Genomic DNA, 25,813 nt, shown 5'->3' with positions numbered 1-25,813 from the left:
TTTTGGGGAGAGTGTCCTTTAATAACAAGACACAAAAAATGACAGAAGACAGAACAATGGGATATAGCGATGATTATGCTACAGCATTAATGAATGCTATATCGATTATTAACAACAGCGAGTTAGAACAAGTTCAAGATCAGACCAATGACTGGTATGAGATTTTACAACTCAGAAAAAGACTCATAAGAACTGAACTTCACGGGGCAATAATGCTCGAATATTTAAAAAACAAGGCACTTCCACAAGGCCTTATAGTTCAAAACGAGCCACGTCTCTTTCTGGATAATGCAAACTTTAAACTTCAATGGAGCTACATAGCCAATCACTGTGGCCGCGATTGGCTGATTTTAATCATTGACACCGCGAAAGAAGTAGCCCAAACTATTGAGATTGACCTTAAAAAAATGGAGGAAGACATTAAAAAACTAATGATGTTGGATATTTAAAAGAAAAGACTAGAAGAAATAGAAAAGGAAATGACAGAATTCAAAACGAACAACACTACACAACGGATCCAATGCCTAAAAAAAGACCTGGCTAAATTTAGCCATGAAACAGCTTACCCCTATACCAAAGAGGGATATAAGACAACAGGCAACCAAACGAACAGCGCCCCTAAGCATAATCGGAGGGTTCGCTTTCGACCCACTTCGTTCAGTTCCAGTAACAGCAGTAGTGATCAAGATAACTCGATGACTCAACCCATATGAGGCAGAGCCAACACCAGAAGAGGACCTAACAACCAAGGCAATAGGTCAAGGATTTTTTTACATCAAGGCCCCACAAGGGGCCAATGGAACAACGACCAGCGGCAACCAAGGAGCGGGACTCGCTCCTAGTGAACATATCTCAATACCAACCCACAGAGACTGAGAAAAAAGTGTTGAACAAAGGTCTAGGATTCGTTATCTCGATAAAACACGATCCTTTTCTATTTCGTTCAGATTTCCAGAAACTAATGCGCAAAATTCATTTGAAAGAATACTTTGCAGACTCCACTAATGAAAACGATTTTACAGTAACTACTAACCATACAGGCCTTATAAACCCTTCACTGTTTTGCCCTCCAAGTTCCACCTTTTCACCTGAATCTACAATATTCGAAAAAAGAGTGTTGGCAGAAATTGAAAAACTGGAAGAAAAGAACCTCCAGTGTGAGTCGGAATGAAACACAAGCCCTAATGACACTAGCAAAAAATGAACAGATCATAATAAAAAGAGCAGACAAGGGCGGGAGTATAGTAATACAAGATAAACATGACTATATTCACGAATGCCTAAACCAATTGAATAACACAAACTATTACAAGAAACTGGCAGAAAATCCCACTCAGAAAACATTTGAAATAATTGAATCTAAAGTAACAAAGGCGAAAGAGAGGAACTGGATTAGCAAACAAGAAAGTGATTTTTTGGTGAACAAAGAGGCTACTATACCCACTTTTTATTGCCTCCCCAAAGTGCATAAATCCTTGCATAAGCCCCCAGGACAACCGATAGTGGCGGGGATCAATTCCGTTTTAGAAGCTCTGTCCAAATATGTCGATCACTATTTGAAAACTTATGTCTCACAAATGAAATCGTACCTTAAGGATACTAAAGAAGTGATCAAACGATTTGAATATCAACCATATGATAACACTACACAACTCTTGATTAAGTTTGATATAGTTTCACTATATACAAACATACCACAAAGGGCTACCCTGGAAACTATAGAGGAAATCCTCCTTACACGTATTGATAACAACCCAGTACCGACCTCTTTCATACTCTGGTGTCTGGAAATGGCTCTTACACAAAACTTTTTCGAATTTCAGGGAGTGTTTTACCAGCAGATCGAAGGAACCGCGATGGGAGCCACTATGGCTCCCAGCGTGGCTAGCCTGTACATTGAGTACTTTGAGAAACAATATATCTACACTCCACATCCATATGTAACTAACCTAGTTTCATGGGCTCGCTATATCGACGACATTATCGTCATATCGAAAGGGACAAAAGCCGAAGCAGAAGAGTTCTTGATTTGGCTTAATCATTGCAATCGGCATGTGCAATTTACGATGACCCTGAATCCAGAGTACATCAATTTCCTAGATGTGACTATCTTCCACCAAGAGGGATTACTGTTGGTAAAACCCTATCATAAAGTACCGACAGAAACTCGTTATTACACTACAAAAGTCATAATGTAAAGCACCTAAAAGATAATTTACCATTTGGCCAGTTTCTGCGGTTCAAAAGAAACAGTAGCCAAAAAGAGGCATATGAGATGGAAGCAAGTATATTATCGGATAAACTCAAAGAAAGAGAGTACCCCAAGAAATTAATATGAAGAGCAGCAAAAAAAGAGCTTATAATAACAATCGACAAGCACTTCTTGAAGACAAAATAAAAAAACCCATGGACGATCGAATAGTGAGCGTGAACACCTTTACCAACCTAAGTCTCACCATTACCAATATAGTTCGTAAGCAATGGAAAATCTTTGAAAAAGCCACGGTCAAACTACCTTGCCCATTGTTTACCTATAGGAAATCCACCACTATAGGCAACCACATTAGTAGTAGTAAATTAAAAACTAACATGAAACCACGGGAAACCCTCACTCAAAGTTGGGGGCTGACTCCACTTAGTGGGCATCATTCCTGTGGTAACTGTCGTGTATGTAAATACACCTCTACATCTAAAGAAATTGATATTGGCTTGGAGAAAAAATGGCAGCAAACTAGATTTTCCAATTGCAATACGGAATTTGTGATCTATATGATCACTTGTCCATGTGGCAAAAGATACATAGGTAAAACCAATAGAAAAATAAAAACCCGGATCATAGAACACCGGAGCTACATTAATAAAGAAGTATTAACAGCACCTATGGTTAAACACTTTGTAGACCACAATCACACCAGTAACGACTTGAAATGGACCATATTGTTTACTATGATGGGAACAGATGTGAATAAAAAGAAAAAAGCCCTTATCGAAAAAGAACAAAGATTGATCTTTTTAAGTAAAAGCGACAAGGTTGGGCTGAATGAAGCGATCGAATGGCATAAAATCTAACCCATAGATCAACCTCAGGGACTAAGAATTCCAACATAAACGCTATGGTCAAGGCATTGGGAATTAATGTCATTTTAGGTATGCTCTGGTGAGGTTGATCCAAGCACCATTACATTTGAAATAGGACTTATCCCGGTGGACTCTGCTTCATTCAATTAGGTGACACAGCCAGGAGAATGTACTACAAAACGTACAGTATGGTCGAGCCGCATTCGCGAAGTTGCCTGTCAACCTGTCGAAATAGCCTTAAGAACTAGGACTCGAGAGCCATACCCAGGTACAATATACGAAGACTACTTGTTTGCGCGAGGTCCTCGTAATTTTATGGGTAACTAGAAATAAAGGAAGGACTCCATCAGAGCGATCTACTTCCAAGATGGTGGCCGTGATTTTTAACTAACGCGAGAAACCGGCGGGTCGAGCAAAGAGTTAGTCATAGCCCCGGATTGAACGAGGAAGCAGAATACGAGTTTGTCTCTGTAAATAAAGTTAAGAAACATGATACCCGTGAGCAATAACACTCTGTAGCTGCTAGTAACATCTAGTAGGCGAACTGACACAAGTGAGTGTCTCTATGGAGCTATATATTTATAGATGCCATGTTTTGGTTTTTGTAGAGATAAAATCTCGCTACACGGCAACTCAGGTTCCTCAACACCAAGTCTGACAACTTGCTGCACATGGAGTGACTATCCCTTCGTCCAAGATAGTTCTGGTAAGCCCTTACTGCTAAGTGGGGATCTGCTCTAAGTATAGAATCGTGATTGTTTGAGCCCTCTAATAACAAGTGATTCCAACCCGTTTTTTGCGCTTATTTAACAGAAGTGCTAACTAGCCTTAAAAAGGGAAGCAGCAACTGCCAATAGAAGAGCAAAAGTCCAGTTTTGCATTAGAGCAACTCCTTTATAAATCTGGTGGAAGACAAGACCCGGATTAAGGCACAAAAATATGTTTTCATTGTTATGACTTTAATATACTTAATGAATGATAAGAAGTCCCCCAAAGAAAAAAAACTCTCATTTCGTTACTTCTCAGAAATCCTTCTAAATTAGATTATGTAAATCTATTTTCAGGTGGACTACCCCAATATTGAATAGGGGACCACACTACTCTCGAGGACATCTCTTGCTTTACTCAAGTTTGTCTTCTCGACGAACTCCACACATCAGACCAGGTAATGTTACCTCTTGGTCTTTTCTAGTTTTATACCTTAAACAGGGAGATGAAATTAAGCATTTTAAGCTTATCCATTCTCCTGTATTGCTTTTATCAACAGTTGCAACACGTTTCATAATAAAAAGGAAACATCGTTCACACTGTTTACAAGACGCGGGAGAGGAAAAACTCCAGCACGGTGCAATAAGAGCAGAGGTTTTATGTTTTTAATAATAGCATGTGACAATTACTCCTGAAGAAAGTTCCTAGATCAAGTTAAGAGAACTGAAACATGTCGACTGTATAACAATGGTATATGTCTGATCCATTGAAATTCCAGAGTGATTTAGATAATGACATTTTCAACTTAGAGAGATAGTTTAGTTTCTCTATAGACAAAAGCATTAAGGTAGATTTAGATCCTAGCCTATCTTAGTAGGTACTGCTTGTCACAGTTTTTTTGATTGGTAATTTTATATACAGTGTTTTTTTATGTCTGAATAAAGTAATATCTTTATATGTCAATATTAACAGGCATGATATAAGACAACATAACATAACTTAACTATGTCAATCATACTTGCCGGACACCCATGGGTCCTAAGCACTTACCATCATTTATTCTGATTAACTTTATCTTACTACTAGGATAAAAAAGAAATCGGCTGGTCGTTCATTACGATCCAGTGGCGATACTACTTTGGTCCAACCCCTCTCTATCTTGAAAAGATGTGGAGGAGCTGTCTTTAATTCCTGGGCCCCTGCCTTATGGAACTCCATGCCAAAATATCTGGCTGATAGCAGCTCATTGGGTATCTTTAAGAAACAACTAAAAACGTTCTTGTTTGATATAGGTCAAGGGTAATTTCACCTTTTCCCATGCTGCTGTTTATTCATTCCTGTAGTCTATTTGTGTGTAATTTCACACTAGTTTCTTTGTGTTGGCTTATAGGATAAATACTGCCCTTTTTAGTGTCTCTTTGTCAATTTTATGTTATTTGTCGTTCTATCATTTCTCCCCTCCTGTGTGCACGCTGAGGCCTTGGGGTTAGTGCCGCAATACAAGAACACAGAAAGGCGGTGCTTAGGTCCATGAACGCCAGATAGACAGGTTCCTGCTTTACATACAAAGAGTGGGCAATCAACATGTATAACTTTAGTCCTTGCTCCATGGTTAACGAGTCACGGATGGAACCCTAATTGAATTGGCACAAAGCTAGACTCTGTGTTTACCCAATCCTCCAAGAAATTCAAATGGCATTTCCCAAATAATGTAAAACTTGTATTTAAAAGAGAGATCAGCCAATATACTCAGTCGGTTCCCTTTCTTAAATATGGGCACAATGATTTCTCTTTTCTTCTAGGTAGGAATTGGTCTTTAGAATGGCATTAAACAGAATTGTCAAAATTGGACCCCTCATTTCTATGCGGTGTTGGAAAAGATCTACCGGGATCACGTCTGTTCCAGGGGCTCTATTCCGCTTGGCTGTCTTGATGGCCTTGATCACATCATCATATGTAAACCGAAGGGTGCAATCAATGATCGTCGTATGGGGATCGTCGATATCACTTCTTGTACTAACCAGCACATTAGGTCTGTTCTCCTCCCTTCTATCAACTCTACTGTTATATACTTTACCAAAATGTGCTACACAACTTTTGTACCAGTTTCCAACCCGGACATCTGCATTTCATATATGTGGGTGCAATTAATTGCCTCCCAACATTTCTTAGCTTTTCCCATGCCATGATATCTAGGTCCTGTTTTCAATTCCCAATAGCCCTTTTATAATTTGTTCTAGCCAATACAATATCCCCCTTTGGAGTATCTCCCTTTTTCAATAATTTCATCAGTAATGTCTTTGCCGATCTACTTTTGTTATCAAACCAACCCTTTTTCACCTCTTTCTCTTTGTTCTTAGGACACATAAGAAAAAACATGTCATGAACATTTGCTGTAAGCTCCATATAGGTTTGAACATCGCCTCTGAGTTCACCTTGCGGTTTAACATTGTCTGAAAAGGCAGATAATTCTTCCCAATAATCTAATCTTGTGATCCTGATTTATCCATCATTTCCCATCTTAACATCTTAGTAGTGGGGCCACCACAAGTAACCTCAGCTAGGTGATGAATGATATTATCTCTAGCACAGGCCCCAGCCCAATACAAACTCAAAACCAGAGCATGATGATCACTAAATAAGCCTCAATGTATACAGAATGTTTCAATGGCTTCATTAGTTAAGTACTAGAGATACGAGAGGGGATATTAAGTAGTAATGCCCCTAATTACGATGCTGAGTCACTGTATGAGACTTTTCAGGGATCCATTTTGGAGGGTGCCTTTATTATTAATATGTTCCACAGAGGAGAAGATAGCAGGATTTTGGGGAACTAGCCACCTTTCTCCAGTGGTGAACCACTTCATGAATTAAGCACTGGGACGTGAAAGAGTATGACCCAGTGTAATGAAGATTGGTGGTAAGTAATCAGGCATTATATCATATGCAAAGACGTCAAGGTGCTTTTAGTATTCTAGAAAATAACCCATATAAAAAGCAAAATCGATACCAGCATGTTCAGTGAGAGACTGTGTGATGGGGGCACAAAGAACTGATGCAAGGTATTGGCTGCATGATGCAAAAGAAATTAGTCCATTAAAATATGCAATACACAGGGGAAGCTTGAAGTCGTGTGAGGTCCATTATGAAACCTTGCATGGGGGGCCATTATGAAAACTTGCACGGGGGCCATTATGAAACCTTGCTTGGGGCACCATTATAAAACCTTGTATAGGGGGCCATTATGAAAACTTGCACGGGTGCCATTATGAATCCTCGCATAACACTTTGAATGCATTGCAACCATGATTGTTGACTTCACAGTGAAAGCAGCAGTTTTTATTTTATATATCTTTTATCACAGGGAAACGGGGATCGAGAAGCAAAATATGTTGCAGAGTAAGGTGAAACAAGTTCTCATATACGATATCACCAAAAGGAATCCATTCTCTCCAGTTGTGCTGCCCCAAGCGGACTGCCTACTACTGCCGCATTGCTTAGAGCAACAAACCCTGGACAAGGAGGCCTTCTGCAGCGCCCTGAAAAATTGCTCATTGCTGTTAAAACCTGGGGGAGATCTAATAATGGTTGTTGCCACAGGAGCAACATATTACATGGTCGGAAAGTTCAGATTTCCTCACCTGTGTATTGACAAAGATTTTCTGAGGAAAATGCTTACCGATAATTGTTACTGTGTCAAAGCTCTAGAGGTGTTTCCACGGAAAGCTGTAGGTTTGATTGATATTAGTGATTATAGTGGTTTAATAGTTTTACATGCATGCAAAGAAGCCGAGGGTTAGTCATCTGACATGAGATCCTCTGTGATGGAGAACTCTGAGGGTGTAGGTCTTGGGTCTGATTCTTTCCTTTCATACCGTTTCCCTCCAGGAGATTGAGACTTCTTTTTCAGGAAGAAAATGGGTGACAATAGATCAAATTCAAAAATAAGCTTTGCATCCATGATTGAGCTACACAAGGAATTCAAATGATAGTGAGTAGCTGCAGAGTGCAGACATAGATCAATATTTTCTAACTTAGCTCTCTCTACTTTCATTCTAAGAACTTAATTGCATATCATATCTTCCTGTTAAGCACAACTAGAAAGGTCCCTTTTTTAATCTCAGAATTAGGAGGCTCTACTAGGCATCTCTGACCACATCCAGTCAAATTCCAAACAACAAATGTCTTTCAGGTATTCAGAGTTTGCCATACTGGGCTTTCACAGATGGAGGCTTGATGCCAGCCGCAAACAATCGCTATTGTAATATTACCAACCTCATTAATACTCGTGTAAGTAACCTCCGTAGGATAAATGACTGCATTGTGCATGACTCATATGTGACTGCCTTCCATTCAAATATGTACAATCTTCGCTAGACAGAGAGTGGGGTTAGATATCACTCTTCTGCAGGTGCCTCCCTCTGGAATGGCCTCCCTGCCCCTCTCAGACTTTAGCCGGTCCATCTGAAGTTGCAGAAGCAGACTCAAGACCTTCCTATTCTCCTCTTCATTCTCTCTCTCCCTCCCCTGCTGACCTACCTGTCTGCTGCATCGACTGGTTGCCTGGCTACCCCCTGATCATTCAGGTACCAGGCACCTCTATGATCAGTCGCCCCTGCACTGCCTATGGGCCACTGTGCACTTAGGGGCTGTAACTGTAACCTCTACAGTTCTCTGCCGCCCTGCACTTACCCAGAGACATGCTGCCCCGGTTGCACTTGCTCAGAGCATTGCTGCCCTGATCGCACTTCCCCTCCCTCTCCCTGGCACTTCCCACTCTACATCCCCCTTGCACTGGCACTGTCACACTTGCACAATCTGAATATCACAAGTCCTAGTAAGATCGTTTGTATTGTCCTGCCTCTGTCTTTCCCCCATTGTCTTGTTGTGCCTCATGACATTTGTGTACAGACACGTTATGAATGACTTATCATATCACCCACAATACCTGTCGCAGACCGATGAGTCTGAGGCAATGTATCCCACACAACCCTTGCTTCATGCACTAAAGGTGCCTGTGCTTTTTCATTGATCAGTACCCTCCCACTTTATACAGCACTTCGATGCTTACTTGCAGGTGTGTTCTTCATAAACTATCATGCATGCATACCTGCAATGCAATCTTTCTTTTGCTAAATTAAGCATCTTGATGGGTCTCATTTAAACAACCTCAGAATATGAAAGGTTGCATCATGTGTGCTTGACATGTGACTGTCATGTCACATCCTGCCCCAGTCTTAATAGCCATTTTGAAGTAAATGCCCGTCATGAACCCTCCCTCTAATATTTCCCCAACCTCAGTGATTCTCATGTACATAGTCTCTTAACTCCCCCTCTGGTATTATTACCAGTCTCTATGGTATGCACGCAACAGTCCTCAGAAGGATACACTTCACATACTGGATGCTTGTAATGTGACTGCCAAGCACTGCAGGCCATGCACTCTCTATTATAATATGACCACATTCAATAGTTCTCTGCTATTACCACTCACTAATGTAATACTGCCACTCTCAATGATACTCATATAAGCAACCTCAGAAGGATTATGAAATTCTTCAACTTGACCTATTTTAGACATACTGGACATTTCCCCCACCCCTTCTTAACACAAAAAACAGCCTTGAACCACTGGAACCAGCCATAAAGACAGGTTGCATACTAGCCCCTTTACTCCCCAAAACAGGCAAGGGCTCCCAAATAGAAGAAATGGTGAGTAATAACACTCCCAGCAAAGAATAAGCTCACCGGCACCCTTGTTTCCGGATCGGCAAACTCGGTGTCTACCTGCCGTGCCCACTGAGCCCAACAGGTCTGATCCTGCCGGGTGCAGCAGCCAGGGTAGGCAGACTCTTCACGGGAGCACCAGCACTGTTGCTAACGGTGCAGGTGCTCCTGTGTCCCCACTCCCATAGAATCCGATAATTTGCCGGCGCCTGACTTCCCGGCCCGCCAGACTCGTAATGAGACGGTGGTACCGGGAAGTCAGGCGCTGGTAAATTATTACGGGTCTGGCAGCAACCCACCGATAGCACTGGCAGGGTTACCGCTGAACCCGTAATGAGGCCCAATGTCTCTTTACAAATATACAGAATACAGATTTAGGCTATGGGTCTCGTTGTGCAGGTTGGCGATGGCTTTTATACTCTATGCAGAGATGTCCAGAATGCTTTAGGATCTCTAAAAGGGAACCAGTACAAAAAAAGCAAAATGCAGATCAGTGCATGCTTATGGGGCAAATTTAATCATACAGGTGCCATCCTTTGCTTCATGATAACCGTTTGTATGTTCAAGAAAGGTTTGTGATATAAAGTGCAAGACGGCAGTGACCATTATGAACCATTGTAGTACTCTTTGTATCATAGCAACAATGCTTGTTATCTTCACTTTGCAAGAAGCTTTTAATAAATTATTGAAACCATGTAAATGATGTGACATCTTTATTTTAGGACAGCATGGCTCGGAAAAATCAAATGCCCTTTTCACTATTTAAACCTGAAAGGCATCTAATAAGGACTTTTCCTACCTCAGGTTCTCTTGTTAGTACCTTATTGACTTGTCATGCCCTCCTTTCAAGCGCAGTCCGAGAGGTTTATCTCCCCATCTCTGTCACCATAGTCCCTTGACCTGAGCAAATGTATTCAACCAAAAATCTTAAACTTTTAAGAGGTTTGGGCTTTTACAGTCGGGCTAAGCTCATGATCATCGTATAGATGATCATTGACCTCAGGCACGACACATGGTCATAGAATATGTAATCCTGTGCCTATTTTCGAAGACGTCCCATCCATATTTAATTTTTATGCTCTTATTCCAGCTTCTAAAGGTGAACATGCGCCCCGAACTCCTTATTATGCAAGCTGCACGATTGCATCTCAGTTATGGCCCTTTTTTCTCAAGTGTCCATCTATAAAGGCCTGCCAGACCAATTCACTCTAATGGCTCCCAGATGTGCAAGTTGCCATCTCCACCCTAAAGAGGGAAAGCAATCGTATCATGGGTATCAATGGGCAGAGGATTAGCTTAATGACCTTGCAGCATGCTCTGCGGCTTGCCACCTGTGCGTGGCCATTACTCTGAAAGTACTCACTCCCCACAATACCAATAAAACTCAGAATAAAGGACACATCCCAGTAGGGAATGAGATCACGAGAGGTGATTGCGAGTTGTGAAAGATTTATATAAAATTCAGCATCCAGACAACTCTGCTGCCTTGAGGGCGCTCTGGCAAACAATACAATACAATGTGTTTTTAAAAGGTTACAGCGTCATCAGTGATGATTTTCTATACAGCCAGCAAGTTATAATGTCATTGGGCCTCATTACGACCCAGGCGGTAAGGGGTTTACGGCAGCCTAAACAGCGCCGACCCTTACCGCCTGAGTACGAGGTCCCTTAGCGCCATGGAGCTTTTAACACCTGCTTTTAGCAGGTGTTAAAATCCATGGCGCTAAGGGACCATGGAGTTAATTACGCCACCGTAATTTACGGTGGCGTAATTAACGCCTTCCCCACTCCCATTATGCCCTATGGGGCAAAAATGGGAATGGGGAAGGGTAAATGGGGATTGGGGACTTACCGCCCCGCCAAGGTCAGAATGGGGCGGTAAGTCCGCCAACCACCATGGCGTAAACGTAGTTTACGCCATGGTGGTAAAGTCACGGCCCAGGCGGTAACTTACCGCCTGGGTCGTAATGAGGCCCCTTATGTCATTGGTTAGAATGGAGGTGCACATATAGTTCTTTAGGGGCCGGCTCCACAGGATTGTCTGATGACTTGGCGGGAGGTTGGACGTCACGTGATTCAGCTGGGCCGGTCTGTGTGAGGTGAAGGTTAGGCCAGGTCGGAGAGGCGGCTGGACCTCACTAGCTAATCTATACACTTATTCTAGACATGCAATAAACAATGAGCATCAATATAACTTTGAATAAATCTTAGAGCTGACAAGTTGTACATACATAACTGCATCGTCTCACATTGCGTCATTCACAAGGTGAAGGGTGTGGGGGTCATGCCTTCTGTGATAACCTGGGGACTGAGCTGGTCTGGAACATCAGGGCGAGGCAGGAGTGGAGTGACACATGTTAGGTCAAGACAGGATATACTGTGACAGGGGTCTGGGTTTATTGGGGGCATTCTAGGGTAGTCAGCACAGTGGGGGCACACTTCAGTTACATCAACAGAATATCTTAGGAAGGCATAGGGTTCCGCAAGCAGTAATTTTCCAACAACGACGGTGTGGGGTGCAGGAGCAGGTTTGTGGAGATGGATGAGCTGCAAGTCATGGTTCAGGCCGGTTCACACACAGGACAGTGATCTCAGAGGAAGAATGATACAATACATAGTTTTAATTGTTACAGTTAGCTTCAGCGCATCCGTGAGAAAGGGCTTGGGCAGTGCAGAAAAGGTGGGGCTGGTTGGTGCTCGCTGGGCGCGGCGCTGCAGAGGGGAGAGGAGACTTCGTATTGCACAATTGTGGCCTAGTCCAAAGATGGAGACGAGGGCAAACAAAATCGAGTCCAAGTGTGTCTTGCAATAGCCCCACCTCTGCTCCAACCAATGGTTTATTCCTCATGGTAGCAGAAGGGACAATGGAGGCTTCCCTCACTAGTGCAAGAGCAAGAGGTTAATTTCGTGTAGAATGCATGGGGGGGCTAATTTCCCCCTTCCTTCCTTACATTCCCACCTTTCGTTACATCTAAAGTAACACATTACTTTTTGTCACTGTTTGCATTCCGGTAATACTCTGCCTCCATTACCGCCTCATCTCAAGCCGGTGTCCCTTTTATTGGCATCCAGGCTCTACTTACCCCTCGTAAACTCTGGCCTCTTCTAGCATATTCATCAGGGGTGCAGGTCTTGTATATTCCCCTATCCACATCCAGATCCACCCACACCTCCTTGTACCACTGTAATTCCCTTGGTTCCTTTATAGTATAAGAGAGCAAACATAACAGCTCTCATTCGGTGCTTGTTTAGCTGTGGCACTCATGTCTGAATATCATTTATTGGACTGGTCCGGGTGGTGGGGGTCTTCAATTTCATCCACTCCCAGACCATGGTATGCATCATAACCCTTTCTTTCTACCCTACTTTTCCACCATTACTCCCCCCTTGGCCATTGTGTAACTGTTTCACCTTGTATTGTCTTTTAGGAAAAATGTTTGTCCACGTTCCATCATTCTGTTCATTACCACTCTGCCAAGGTTGTGACACAGGATACATTTGGGTAGTTGGGACATAGGGTGTAAAGTTTATTTTATCGCCATCTGAGGTAGGTTCTTCAGGCGTGTGCATATTTACATATGGCGATTACAAAATACCGAACATAGAATAATCATCATTGTATACGTTATTGTCAGTAATGTCGGTTATATCGTCTTCTTCAGATGAAATTGCAGATTCTCCCCCTTCCCCCAACTCCTCACCTTCCTCTTTCTGCTTGATTTTTCCGTCCTTATGTCGTGGAGGCTTCTCTTTTTTCTTGTGAAGATAAGGATGCCCTCGATAGGATGCCACCATGCTCCTAAGATAGGGGCAACGGGGGTTATCCTACCGAGAGCGCCTCACAGGGGGAAAAAAGCCGAAAGGCACAAAAAACCCCTAGAAGTAGTATTTCTGGTGGATGATCGAAGAAGGTAAATTCGCTGATGGAAGAGCAATCCGGTAGGCAGGCACAGGTCAGGCAGGCAGAGGTTCCAAAAATAGGCACAAGGGATAGAGCGCAGGCAGTCCGGTAAGCAGGCACGGGTCTGGTAGACAGAAGTTCCAAATAGGTACAAGGGATTGAACACAGGCAGTCCGGTAAGCAGGCACGGGTCTGGTAGACGGAAGTTCCAAATAGGTACAGGGGATTGAACACAGACAGTCCGGTAGGCAGGCACAGGTCTGGCAGGTGGAGGATCCAAAATGGGTATAAGGAATAGGAAAGAAGGACAAAACCGGGAAGGAAGGGGAAAAAAGGGAGTAAAGGAAGAGGTAAGAAGAGGCAAAAAAGAAGGGGGGAAAAGGAGAAAGGAAGGATAAACAAGGACAAGGCAAAGCGCAAGGCAAAGAAACAAAGGGTGGAACACAGCTGTGTGGGAACAGCGAAACGAAAGGCAGAAAGGCAGGAAATTCACTAGTAACGGGAGCGGCAGCAACACAGGAGGGAAACCGGAAACGTTGCAACGTGTATGCGACCCGAAAGTGGAGTGCTTTATATTTACGGGTCACGATCGGGTACTACGACTAGAGCGGTACACAGAAAAGACGAGGAGTGAAATGCTACGGCGGACAGAACCGCCAGCGATTCCACACACGCCATCCCCGCCGCGGCATGACAGTTATCAAGTTCATAAACCATAAAAGCGTATGTAAAAATTGGGGTTTTGACAGTTCGGTTTTTGTGCAGAGTGGTTAAGTTTGCATTCACGGAAGCATTGTGGCTCCAGATAACTTTAAAGCCATCCCTAATGAGACTCAACCCTTCTTGTGTTAAATGTACCCCATTTGCCCCCCTCCTTTGTATCCCCCAATATAAATGATATGCTCCAATACAGGCCAAGGCAAAACAACATCACAGAAAAAACTATCGCTACAAAATAGAGGCCACAATTATAATTGTAATTTCTATTACTACTAATTTCTACCCTATCACTATCTACATTGGTGGCGTTGTTAGTGAAGGCCCTTCTTTCCGTCATATTTCCACCTGAAGGGGCGATATAAATATGTGTACACAAAATAATCCACATTTTTCTTCTTTCTTTTCATGACATATTAGTTTCATATTCATTTAAATTTTAACCGTATACATTTTTGAGGCAAAAAAGGCGATGATAGAAACCATGAGAAAAGAGAGCGGGAGAGAACTGTCTTTAAAGAAAACATGCTAGGTGGAGAGAATGAGAGGTAGAGAGATACTTAAGAGGGTGAGAGATAGAGAGAGGCATAGAGAGTGAGAGATAGAGGTTAAATATATATATGTACATATTTATAGTCTCATTCGAACCATATTCATTGTTCATTACTTTTGCCTCTGTATTACATCCCTAATTTTCATTATGCCCTTTACTTCTTAAATCACACCTTTCTTTTAGGGAATAGCAATCTCTTGTTCCTGTGGTTGTTCGCTTTGGGGTGTGCGGCTCTCATTTGCCTTTCTTACATCTGAGAGATGAACCCAGTACCTTAATCCATTTACCTTTACAGCTGAGGGCGTACAGTAAATCAGTTCATAGGGGCCATGAAATCGTGGGGAGTTCAATCTCTGCACAAAACTGCGCAAGTATACATGTTCTCCAGGAATTAGCAGGGCTGTTGGGCTGTCTTGTGCGGGTGTACTTGTATCAGTTTGGTTTTCTTGGCTAAATGGAAGAGCTATTTGCTTTGCTGTGCTCCTCACCACTCGTGTCAGTTGGGTGAGATATTCCTTAAATGCATCCCCTAGCACTGTGGCAGATATGTGAGCGTCTGATGCTCTTCTTACTGGAGATAGTGGCATTTGAATGCGCCTTCCTGTCACTATTGTGTGCGGCTTAAATGGTGGTCCTTACTTGGCTGCGTTCTGAGGTGGAACAGTGCTATGGGCAAGCAATATACCCAGTTTTTCTTAAGAGTGTGACATAATTTAGACAATCTGCTCTTGAGGAGGCCATTTATCTTCTCTACCACCCTGTTAGCTTGCAGGTGATAAATCAAACAGAGTTTATTTTTTACCCCTAACAATGTGGTCACTTCCTTGACAAGGACATTTACAAAGTGTGTGCCGTTGTCTGAGCGGATCACATCACATATCCCCCACCTTGGGAATACCTCCCTCACCAAAAATGTGGCCGTGCGGTTGGCATCTGGGTGCGCATACGGTCCTGCTTCAACCCAACCTGAGAAGGGGCACACTACAACAATGAGGTACCTTGCTCCGTTGCATCTTTCCCCCATGTCGGCATAATATATGTGTAGTTCTCGAAATGGTCCTGATGGGCGTGGCAGTGTTTGTCGCAATGTTCTGAGCATCATTCCTGAGCTGTATGTTTGACAGGTGATGCACTCTATTATCATCTTTGTTAAGTGCTCCTGCAGATTGGGTATGAACGATTCTTCTTGGATGTCTGCTGCAATGTGCTGTTTTGTTACATGTGCTGGAAAGTGAAGTTGTTGGAATGCTATCTGTAGTAACTCTACTGGCATCACCACTTTCCCTGTCATTTCCTGGTGCCATAGTAAGTCTGTGGGCGATTGTTTGCACCCTCTTTTCTCCCATATCTCCTGTTCATTGGTTTGGGCGCACCTCTGTAACTCTATTATCTGAAGTATAGGTGTTGAACTGTACCCCTCTTCTTTGTTGTCTGGTGCTGATGTTTTTACTATACATTCTGCTATTGGCAGGATGTCAAAGTATGCTGCTTCTTTCACGGCGGCGTCTGCTGTTGCGTTCCTGAGTGAGTTTGCATCTGTGTTATTCGTATGTGCCTGGCATTTCACTAATGCCACTACTGATGGTGCTGCTAATGTATCAATGAGGTCCTTCAACAGTGCTGCTTGTTGCACAGGGAATCCATCCGCTCTCCTGAATCCTCTTTGTTGCCATCGTGACAAGCCTGAGTGTACTGTTGTTGTCACGTATGCCAAGTCAGAGTATATCGTCACTGCACACCCCTTGGCTGTATGCAATGCTTCAATTAATGCAATTAGTTCTGCTGCCTGTGCCGAAAGATGTGAGGGGAGGCGCTTCTGCACTATCAATTTGTATTCTTCCTCTTAATTTCTTACCACAGCTTCCCCCACATGCTTTTCTCCTGTTTCACAATCGATAGACGCTGACCCGTCTACAAAGTATATTTCACCTTCTTCTAGGGCATTTCGCTTGCTTTAGGGATGTTGTCTCCTTCCCCTTCATATGTAGCGCAATCATGCACTTGCATATCCTCCACTGTGCAGGGCTCTGTAATGAATGTGGTGGGGTTCACAGTTTTGCATCGTACAATGTGCACGTTTGGACTGGATATTATTATTTCATTTGCGGTTGTTCTCTGTGTGGTGAGCGTAGATTTTCACCTTTCTAATATGGCAAATAGTGTGATAGATCAACCCATCACTATGGTGGCGCTTTTTTCTATTGCAAAAGCGGTGTCTGTGAGCGCTTGTTCGCATGCGAAGTGTCCCTGCATTACAGAATCTAAGGTGACACTGTAGTAAGCCAATGCCTTGTGACCTAGTGATGTCTTTTGTGTGAGTCCTGCTGTCATTAGTGAAGAAAAGAAGTTGGTACTCCTGGTGCGATCCCCAGTAAAAACAATAGTCAGTGGTGTAAAAGAAAATTCAATTTATTCTGTGTATTTCTTCATACATTTTATGTCCTTTAGGCTTTTGTTAATCTCCCAACACGTGTTTCCCCATAGCTTTAGCCCTGGTTCTTCAGGAGAGATTTCCTATGCGTTTCCCTTTTTCACAATCTCGTTTTGGTGTTAGTTAGTTGTTTGTTTTTTGTCTTTCATTTTATAAGAGAAAAATCAGATTTTCATCTTGATATCTTCAATTTCAAATGACCTTGGTCCATTTCCTAGGTACGATTGCCTAGATCCTTCCACGATTCTAGATCGAGATTGTGAAAAAGGGAAAACGCATTGCCAGTGTACTCCCAGACCCTTCCTCCCGTCTCCTGCTCTCTCCATGGGTAGTTCAAAAAAAGGTAGCAGGCGCTCCTCTCCAGAAAGAACAAGGCATGATAACCTGTTCTGAGATGAGAGTTTGCAGCACATGCTTTTTGCTTACTGTACCTTTCACAGATGGGAAATATCCATTTGCATATCAGTCTTTGTCCCGCCCACATGGGCAGTCTAGCACCGAAATGCTATGGCAATTCCTCTCTGAACAAGAGTACCACCAGCAACCCCATACACGTGTTTCAGCCTTGTTGGGCATCATCAGTGAGGTGAAGCTGTGCCTCTCTAAGCACAGTGAGCAGGGAGTCCACGTCTGGTTGCCCCCGGGTAATTTAGGGTGACCAATCTCTCCATGGGTAGGGCTGCGTTAATCTTGGCGACCTTCACCAATTTATTCTGTACAAGCTTCGCCCCGTCAGCCAACCTTCTCTCTGCAATTTCTTTCTCTATTTCTTTGATCCTACTACAATGATGTACTATAATACTCTGAATCTCAGGCCATTCTTTGGCTTCTATCCGAGCTATTTTATACAAGGCCTTCTGTACCTCCTTTGGATGATAAAATGAAAAAGGGATGTGGACTGGTCCCAAGTCGTGCCCATTTCTTATCTCCACAAGTCTTGCACCCAAAGAATGAATTGCGCAGCCTCTTTCTCCTCACCCATGGTGCACTGCATTACCAAATGTACATCTGGGGTATCAGGGAAGGTTCTCGGCAGAGCATCCCACACCTGTGCTCTCACATTTTTAAAGGCTGACCCATCATGGTGGTCGTAATTTATGGTTACTCCCAGGAAACATGCCTTCACCCATACGCCGTCTGCTTGTTCTCCCACTGCGGACACTAACAAACTTTTAACATCCCCTATGGCCAAAAGCGCTCCTTCCGTGTTCTTTTCAAATGCATGTATCCACTTTCCTGCCCCTCCCGAAAGTGGGGGAAGGACCTTCAACAAATTATTTTTGTCCATTTGTGCCCACGGTATGTAATGAGGTCTCCCTGCTCCCTTGTGGATGAGAGGCATTTGCAGTCTTGCTTTACTTCCTTTTTTACTTACCTTTACTCCTTTTGCTTTACCCAATGACATATTTCCCAACCTGCTCCTCAACCTTCCCTGCCACCTTTCCCTTATTACCCCATCCTCTGGGTCCTCTCGTAAAGGTAAGGATAATCCTGCCGCTGCCGCTCCTTCTTCGTACTCATCTGAATCACTCCACACGTCATCTACTTCCCTGTCTGAGTCCCCACTTCCTTGTTCCTTCCCTGGTTGGCTGCCTTCTTCTTCTGTCCATACGATTTTTATGGGGGTGTCATAAAGATGAAAGAAAAACTCTCCTGATTTCCACTCATGTTCTGGCCCTGTTGTTAAATTCCTCTGTGGTAGAGGAGAAGGTGTTGGCCCACCTGTTGTGCTTGATGGTGCCTCCCCTCCCCCAGGCAATATTTGTCCTCAGTCACATAATGCTTGCAATCGTGTTAACTCCATTTGTGTGTCTTTCCAAATCCCCAGTGAGACGTGCTAGGTTTACTGGAGGGACACTCGTAGGTCTGTACAGCCCTCTGGGATCATAAGGAGGAGGGGCTGTGGCTGCAGGTGTTTGAGGGGCACTTGGTTCGGCACATATAAGATGGGTCGCTGTACCCCGCAGCAGGCCTAGTTTGTAGTGGCTATAGTCTAGTGAGGTAATTGTCCCCCTGTTTTACTATGTTTTCTTCTGTTGTTACTCCCCCTCCCCGGTTGGGACTGGTGGCGCTTCTGGCATTACCTCTTTTATTACATCATTACCGGGCGATGTATCTTCAAACATCCTTCAAAGATCTAATATTTCACGTCTGTTTTGGAGCTGCTTACCTCAATACTTTGCTAGCAGGAGGGTTGTCACAAGGTCTAACACTCTTTTATCAAATGAACCCCCGTTCTGGCCTTGGGATGATCCCTCTCCCTTTATTTCCATGAGCCATTGCTCATGGTATTTTTGTATTTTCTCGCTATACAGGGGGAGGTGCTGGCAGATATGAGCTAAAGGTGTGTCTCCCCCCATGGCTCCTCTTTTTACCTTCTGTGTTTACTCGTGTGTTGGTAGTGTGTCACAATGTCTGTTTACTCTGGCAATACTTCAACACTTATTGCATAATATCGCAAAAACCTTGTTATTTACACCTTCTTGCATCTATATGGACAACAAAGGAAATGCAAGGTTCAATACTTATTACGTGGACAACAAACTTACATATACTTTCTGAACGGACCAACACATTTGACTTCAACAACAGTTAACATATAACATGTATTTTTCTTTGGTGCTAGTTATACTCCTACCCTGTCCTACTCGCATTTATCCATATTCTGTTTTCCCATTCACTCTCTTTACCCTCCTTTCTTAGGCCCCTTTGGGCTTACTTCTAAAAGAGTTACACTTACAAGAAAAATAATTTACTAAATTTACTAATATCTTGTTACGCTCACCTGGTATCCACGGGGACGCCACCCAGCCGTAGGGACACTGGTATCCTTCTCTGCGGTTCCCAGATGTGGCCAGCGGGGGAGTTCTGCCTGTAATACAGGAGGGCTATGTTCAAGACTGGCCAACTGAGGTAATCAGCCCCCACCACCCGTATGCCTGCAGCCTCTCTGGGCCTCTCCTCACCTTATTGTTAATTCAGGTGTGCTCTCCGTCCTGCCTTCTTGGCAGGGGCGCGTTGTCCTTTGTGGGCGGATGCAATCTAGTTACTTGACTGATGCCGGCCCGTTTGGAGTCTTTCAGGTAGGTCTTATTGCTGTTGTATATTGTTGTTATTCTTGCATGCCTTTCTTGGTTTAATAAATGTCTCTTTTTCTTTCTTAGATGTGCGGAAGTCCAGTGTGATGCATTGGCTGAATTGGGTCTCGCCGGTAAATGATGGCATGTAATGAGCGCTATGATGCGGTAACTAGGCGATATGTGCAGCGCCGTGATGCCTTGCCTTTGCTAACCTGTTGTCTTTTCTTTCCCATAGATCGCGGTGCTCACCCGGAGTGTGGAATTCCGAGGCGATGCTGGTCGAGGGGCGACTTGCGAGGTAGGCCTTTCGGCACCGTTCTTGTTCTTGTAAAGTCTCTGATATCTTGTTTTCCTTCTTTTTGCAGATCCGTCGGCCCGAGAGACGCGTTGATCCTAGGAAGCTATTTGCAGGAGCTGTGGGCAGCTAACAATGAAAATTACAGGTAAGCTGCTGTTGCTAACAATGTCCTTTTGTCTCCTTACAGTCGCTGTTTTTCTGAGGTTCGCGGGTGCAGCTGAACATGGTGAACATCACGTTACAGGATTGCAAAGTAACGCGAAGCGTATTATCCAAGTCGGGTGTGGTTTAAATAGCTTCAAGAAAGTAGTCCAGGTAAAGTAGTTCCTGGGCTACCACACCCAAAACACTATACCGCATAGCTTGGTTCCTAGGAGCCAAGCTATGTGGATGCCTCCATGTTGGCTGGCAACTTGAAATAAAGTAGTTCACTAAACACATGTCTTCATTAAGTATGAGCCTGGCGCCAAAGGCGCCAGGACCGGCCCCAAGAGGGCCTAGGCAATGGATGCCTAAGTTTATTGGAGACCTGAGCCAAGACCCCTCCTGGCCCATGGGCTTGCCAGAGGGGTTTCTAGATGTGGGTCGTGACATATCTCCCGAGTCTACTTAATATGTGAGACTCCTATGTTTTTTATCTCCACTTATTTCCTGCACTGGTCGAGACAATGCTACGCGGCGCCGCCTTCTACCCCCCTTCGAAGCTAGGTTCCTGTACTCTTCCCTTATTCTGTTACCTCTGTATGCATAACCTAATGGCCATATAAAGAATAGATAAGAAAAAGCCTATCAGTTACATTCACACAGTCCCTAGACCAAAAATCTGACTCCCCTCTATGTTACTTATCACGATCCTTGCACCACTTATATTCTCCTTCTTTGAGGTTCTCGTAACCAGTACTCACATGTCCAAGGTGATCCGAGAGCCTCCGTTCATGGTCTATCCACAATCGGGGCCGCACCCCGTCCAAGCTGTGACACGCCCTGGCGAGCAGTCGAGTATTCGCAATGCGGGGACTCTTGGAACCTCTTCTTTTGTGCGCACACTGGTCAGCAGCAGGAGGCAATGGTATTGCTGAGGGCGTCCCGGATCTCGCTGCACGGCACAGGGGTTTCTCTAAGTGCACCCTCGAACACATCCCAGAGGTCACCAAGTGAAAGTACTCACTCCACACAATACCAATACAACTTAATAAAAATAAAGGATACATCCCAGTAGGGAATGAGACCACGAGAGGTGATTGCGAGTTGTAAAAGATTTATATAAAATTCAGCATCGAGAGAACTCTGCTGCCTTGAGAGCGCTCTGGCAAACAATACAATACAATGTGTTTTTAAAAGGTTACAGCATCATCAGTGAGGATTTTCTACGCAGCCAGAAAGTTATAATGTTATTGGTTAGAAGGGAGGTGCACTTATAGTTCTTTAGCGGCCGACTCCACGGGATTGGCTGATGACTTGGCAGGAGGTTGGACGTCACATGATTCAGCAGTGCCGGTCCATGCGAGGTGAAGGTTATGCCAGGTCAGAGAGGCGGCTGGACCTCAATAGCTAATCTATACACTTATTCTAGACATGCAACAAACAATGAGCATCAATATATCTTAGAGGCTTATAAGTTGAACATACATAACTGCATCGTCTCACATTGGGTCATTCACAAGGTGAAGGGTGTGGGGGTCTTGCCTTCTGTAATAAGCTGGGTACTGGGCTGGTCTGGCACATCAGGATGAGCGGGGAGTGGAGTGACACATGTTAGGTCAAGACAGGATATACTGTGACAGGGGTCTGGGTTTATTGGGGGCACTCTAGGGTAGTCAGCACAGTGGGGGCACACTTCTGTTACATCAACAGAATACCTTAGGGGGGACAGGGTTACACAAGCAGTAATTTTCCAACATAGAGGGTGAGGGGGCAAGAGCAGATTTGTGGAGATGGATGAGCTGCAAGTCAGGCTGGTTCATACACAGGACAGTGATCTCAGAGGAAGAATGATATGATATATAGTTTTAGTTGTTACAGTTAGCTACAGCGCATCCGTTAGAAAGGGACTTGGGCCATGCAGAAAAGGTGGGGGCGGCTGGTGGTAGCTGGGCGCGGCGCTGCAGAGGGGAGATGAGACTTCGTATTACAGAATTGTGGCCTAGTCCAAAGATGGAGTCAAGAGCACACAAAATGGAGTCCAAGTGTGTCTTGCAATAGAGTTAATGAGGGTGAGAAATTATCCTGTAGTTGGAGGTGCGCACAACTCACAATATATGCAAAAGCTGAGTATAAGTCTTAAAATTATTGGAAGGTATGCATCAGCAGTGAGGACAAGAAGGGTAATTTCTCAAAAAGCCCTTCAGAAAAATAATGACATAGCATTGGGATTTCTTCACTGTCTGTGCTTCCAACCTGTATGAGTAAGATTATCAAATAGGGAAACACAAGGGATCTTAAGTAATATAAAAGAACTATAGCATAGTCATTTTGGTTGCAAAAGAATTGTTATTAAACAATGTATGTGGAAAAACTCACAAAAGGTATAATTTCATAAAAGATTGAAAACATAAGGTACACATGTTCCAAAGGTTGGAGTTGTGCAAATTATTTCAAAGTTACAACAGAAAGATTGCAGCAAAAAGTATGCAACAGAACAACCGCCTGTACAGATTATTTCGAGGTTACAGCAGAGAGACTGCAACACAAGATTAGAACAAAATAAACGCCAACACGTGTTTCAACCCTAAACGGGCCGTCCTCAGGGCGTATAAGTTTATAAGTAACTGGTAGATTGGAAACAGGATATTAATTGTGCGCAAGGTCCTGCACTATATTTTGCTGCATTTTCTCCTGATTTTAAGGACGTCAAATGGAATGAGTGATCAATTTGGATTTTAGGTTGCTAGGTGAATAATCACATTGGGATAAATTCTGTGGTGCTTGTTTCCAAATTGAAAGATAGTTGCATATTATGCAGGTAATGACATATTGCCGCTTCAATGCGTGAGAGAAATGGAGAACGTGCCGTTTGGCCGGTCGTGTAGTCAAAGAATGAGGGTGTTGCCAAAGGCACCCATTAATCTACAGATAGGACACTGTTGGTTTATTTTTTTTTAATACTAACACCCTCATTCTTTGACTACACGACCGACCAAATGGCACGTTCTCCATTTCTCGCACGCAGTGAGCAGCGACTTGGTTCCGAAAGCGTGCTTTTGTAAATTTGGTGAATATCCGTCAAGACGTTTTTTTTTTAAACGATCAAAAAGTAGGTCTCAAAAAATTAGTGATATCTATGTCCGCTCCGCTGACACACTTCCCTGTTCGCTCCATGGACAGGACACCGATTGGCTAATCGACTCGCATCATGTCCGCGGACATGTGACGCATTCGCTGATTGGATGGTGAAGAGTGTGAAGTGCGTCAGATTGTTCCGATGCGCCTGCCATCTTGGATCCACCGACAGCACAGCGGCGAACAGAGGCGAAATGCAGTTTTGGGGAGTGTTTTGGTGTGCAAGAGTGCTTGGGGAGGTTTGGGGAGTAAAAGATGAGTCAAAAACTTTATTTGTTTAGGTGGCAGGTGCTACTGATGTATTCGCCATGCCCGTGCTGTCCGGGATGTTCATAATTAGTGAAAATGAGGGGTGTCCTAAGGACAGTATTCCCGTCCGTGTTGTCCGCAGACACGTTTAAACTGTTCTAAGGACACACGCGGTGTCCGTGGACATAAAAATTGCCCATATGCTGCAGTTAAAATGAATGATTCTATGGGTGTGATATGCTGCTGTCGTTGTGGCCAGGGCCTATAGTCTTGGGTGCCTGGCCAAAGGCCAGGCACCCAAGACCAAAGTTATAAGCACTGAAGTTATAAGCCACCATGGGTGTGATATGTTGCAGTGGTTGTGGCCAGGGCCTAGAGTCTTGGGTGAATGGCCAAAGGCCATGAACCCAAGACCGAAGTTATATGCACTGAGGTTATAAGACATCATGGGTGGCTTATAACTTTGCTCTCCCTGGATGAATCCTCACTAAACTTTGTAAAAAGTGTGATATGGGTGGGCCCATATAGACAGTTCAAATGTTTGATTCTATGGGTGTGATCTATGGGTGTGATATGCTGCGGTGGCTGTGGCCAGGGCCTAGAGTCTTGGGTGTATGGCAGCAGGCCTTAGGCCATACACCCCAGACTCTAGGCCCTGGCCACAACCACCGCAGCATATCACACCCATAGATCACACACATAGAAACAAATATCTATCAAATATTTGCAAATCTACAGTTTGTGTACTGTTTGATTTGTATAGTTTGTATGTGAAGTTTTGGCTACGTCATGTCATTAAGATTGTAGAGTTTGGTAACAAGCACTGCAGTATAACATATCCATGGAAGTAAACATTTTGTATTGTGGTGTACGGTTAGATGTTTGCTTCAATGGTTCTGTTATGCAGCAGTATTTATGCGTTCTATTAGAATATACTTACCGTTTGATTTTTGATATTGTATATGTTTTTTCATGAGTTGGGTAACTGGAGCTCCTATTCTTTTTCAATTTCGGTAATAAAAGAAAAGAGCATGTTAGTGTATGTATTTTATAAAGACTTATTACATTGCATAATAGACAATTCAGCTTTTTTTCGACCCTCATATTTAGTTGTTTACAAACCAGTGTACTGTGCAATTTGCTCAGTTTCTGTGTTTGTTTTTCAAATCATTGGGTCTGTGGGAAAATAAAATCCATGTCAGATTAAAAAAAACTTTTTTTGTTATGCTACAGTCTATTTGTTTGTTTTCAGTGTTCACTTGTTGTTCCTGGCTAATGTTCTATCCGTTGGCTTGTTGCAGATTTTTGGAGCAGTTAGATACCTGTTGGTGTACTCTGTGTCTTTTTTTTGTTATAATTTAGTGGTATTGATTTATCTGTTTGGTTGTTGCAAAATCTTGAGGCAGTTAGATACCCGTTGGCGTATTCTAACAGTTTAAAGTTTTTTAATTGAAGTTTTGTTAATGTTTAAGTAGAGATTAGTTATTAAATTTTGCTTTCAAGAAGATTAAATAAGCATTTGTAAGATCTGCTAGTAATCTCTGCTTTAGAGTAATGGTACTATCATTACATTTGAACCATCCACATTTCTTTTTTATATATGCAGTGCAGTGACCTGCATTGGTTGTGGCTCCTGTGTGGTGGATTATACCTATTGTTGTGAAGGTTTTCTTACTAAGTGATATTTGACCATCTGTGAATCCAGTCAGCTTGCAGTTGTTTTTGGTACCATCTACATTGTAACGTAGAAGCATTAGTATTACGTATTTACTATGTGTTTGTATTGGTAAAG

This window comes from Ambystoma mexicanum, chromosome 9 (genome assembly GCF_040938575.1).
Source record: "Ambystoma mexicanum isolate Mex_15411 chromosome 9, UKY_AmexF1_1, whole genome shotgun sequence".
NCBI lineage: Eukaryota > Metazoa > Chordata > Amphibia > Caudata > Ambystomatidae > Ambystoma > Ambystoma mexicanum.
The sequence above is the reverse complement of the archived record's forward strand: the minus strand, read 5'-3'. Positions refer to the sequence as shown.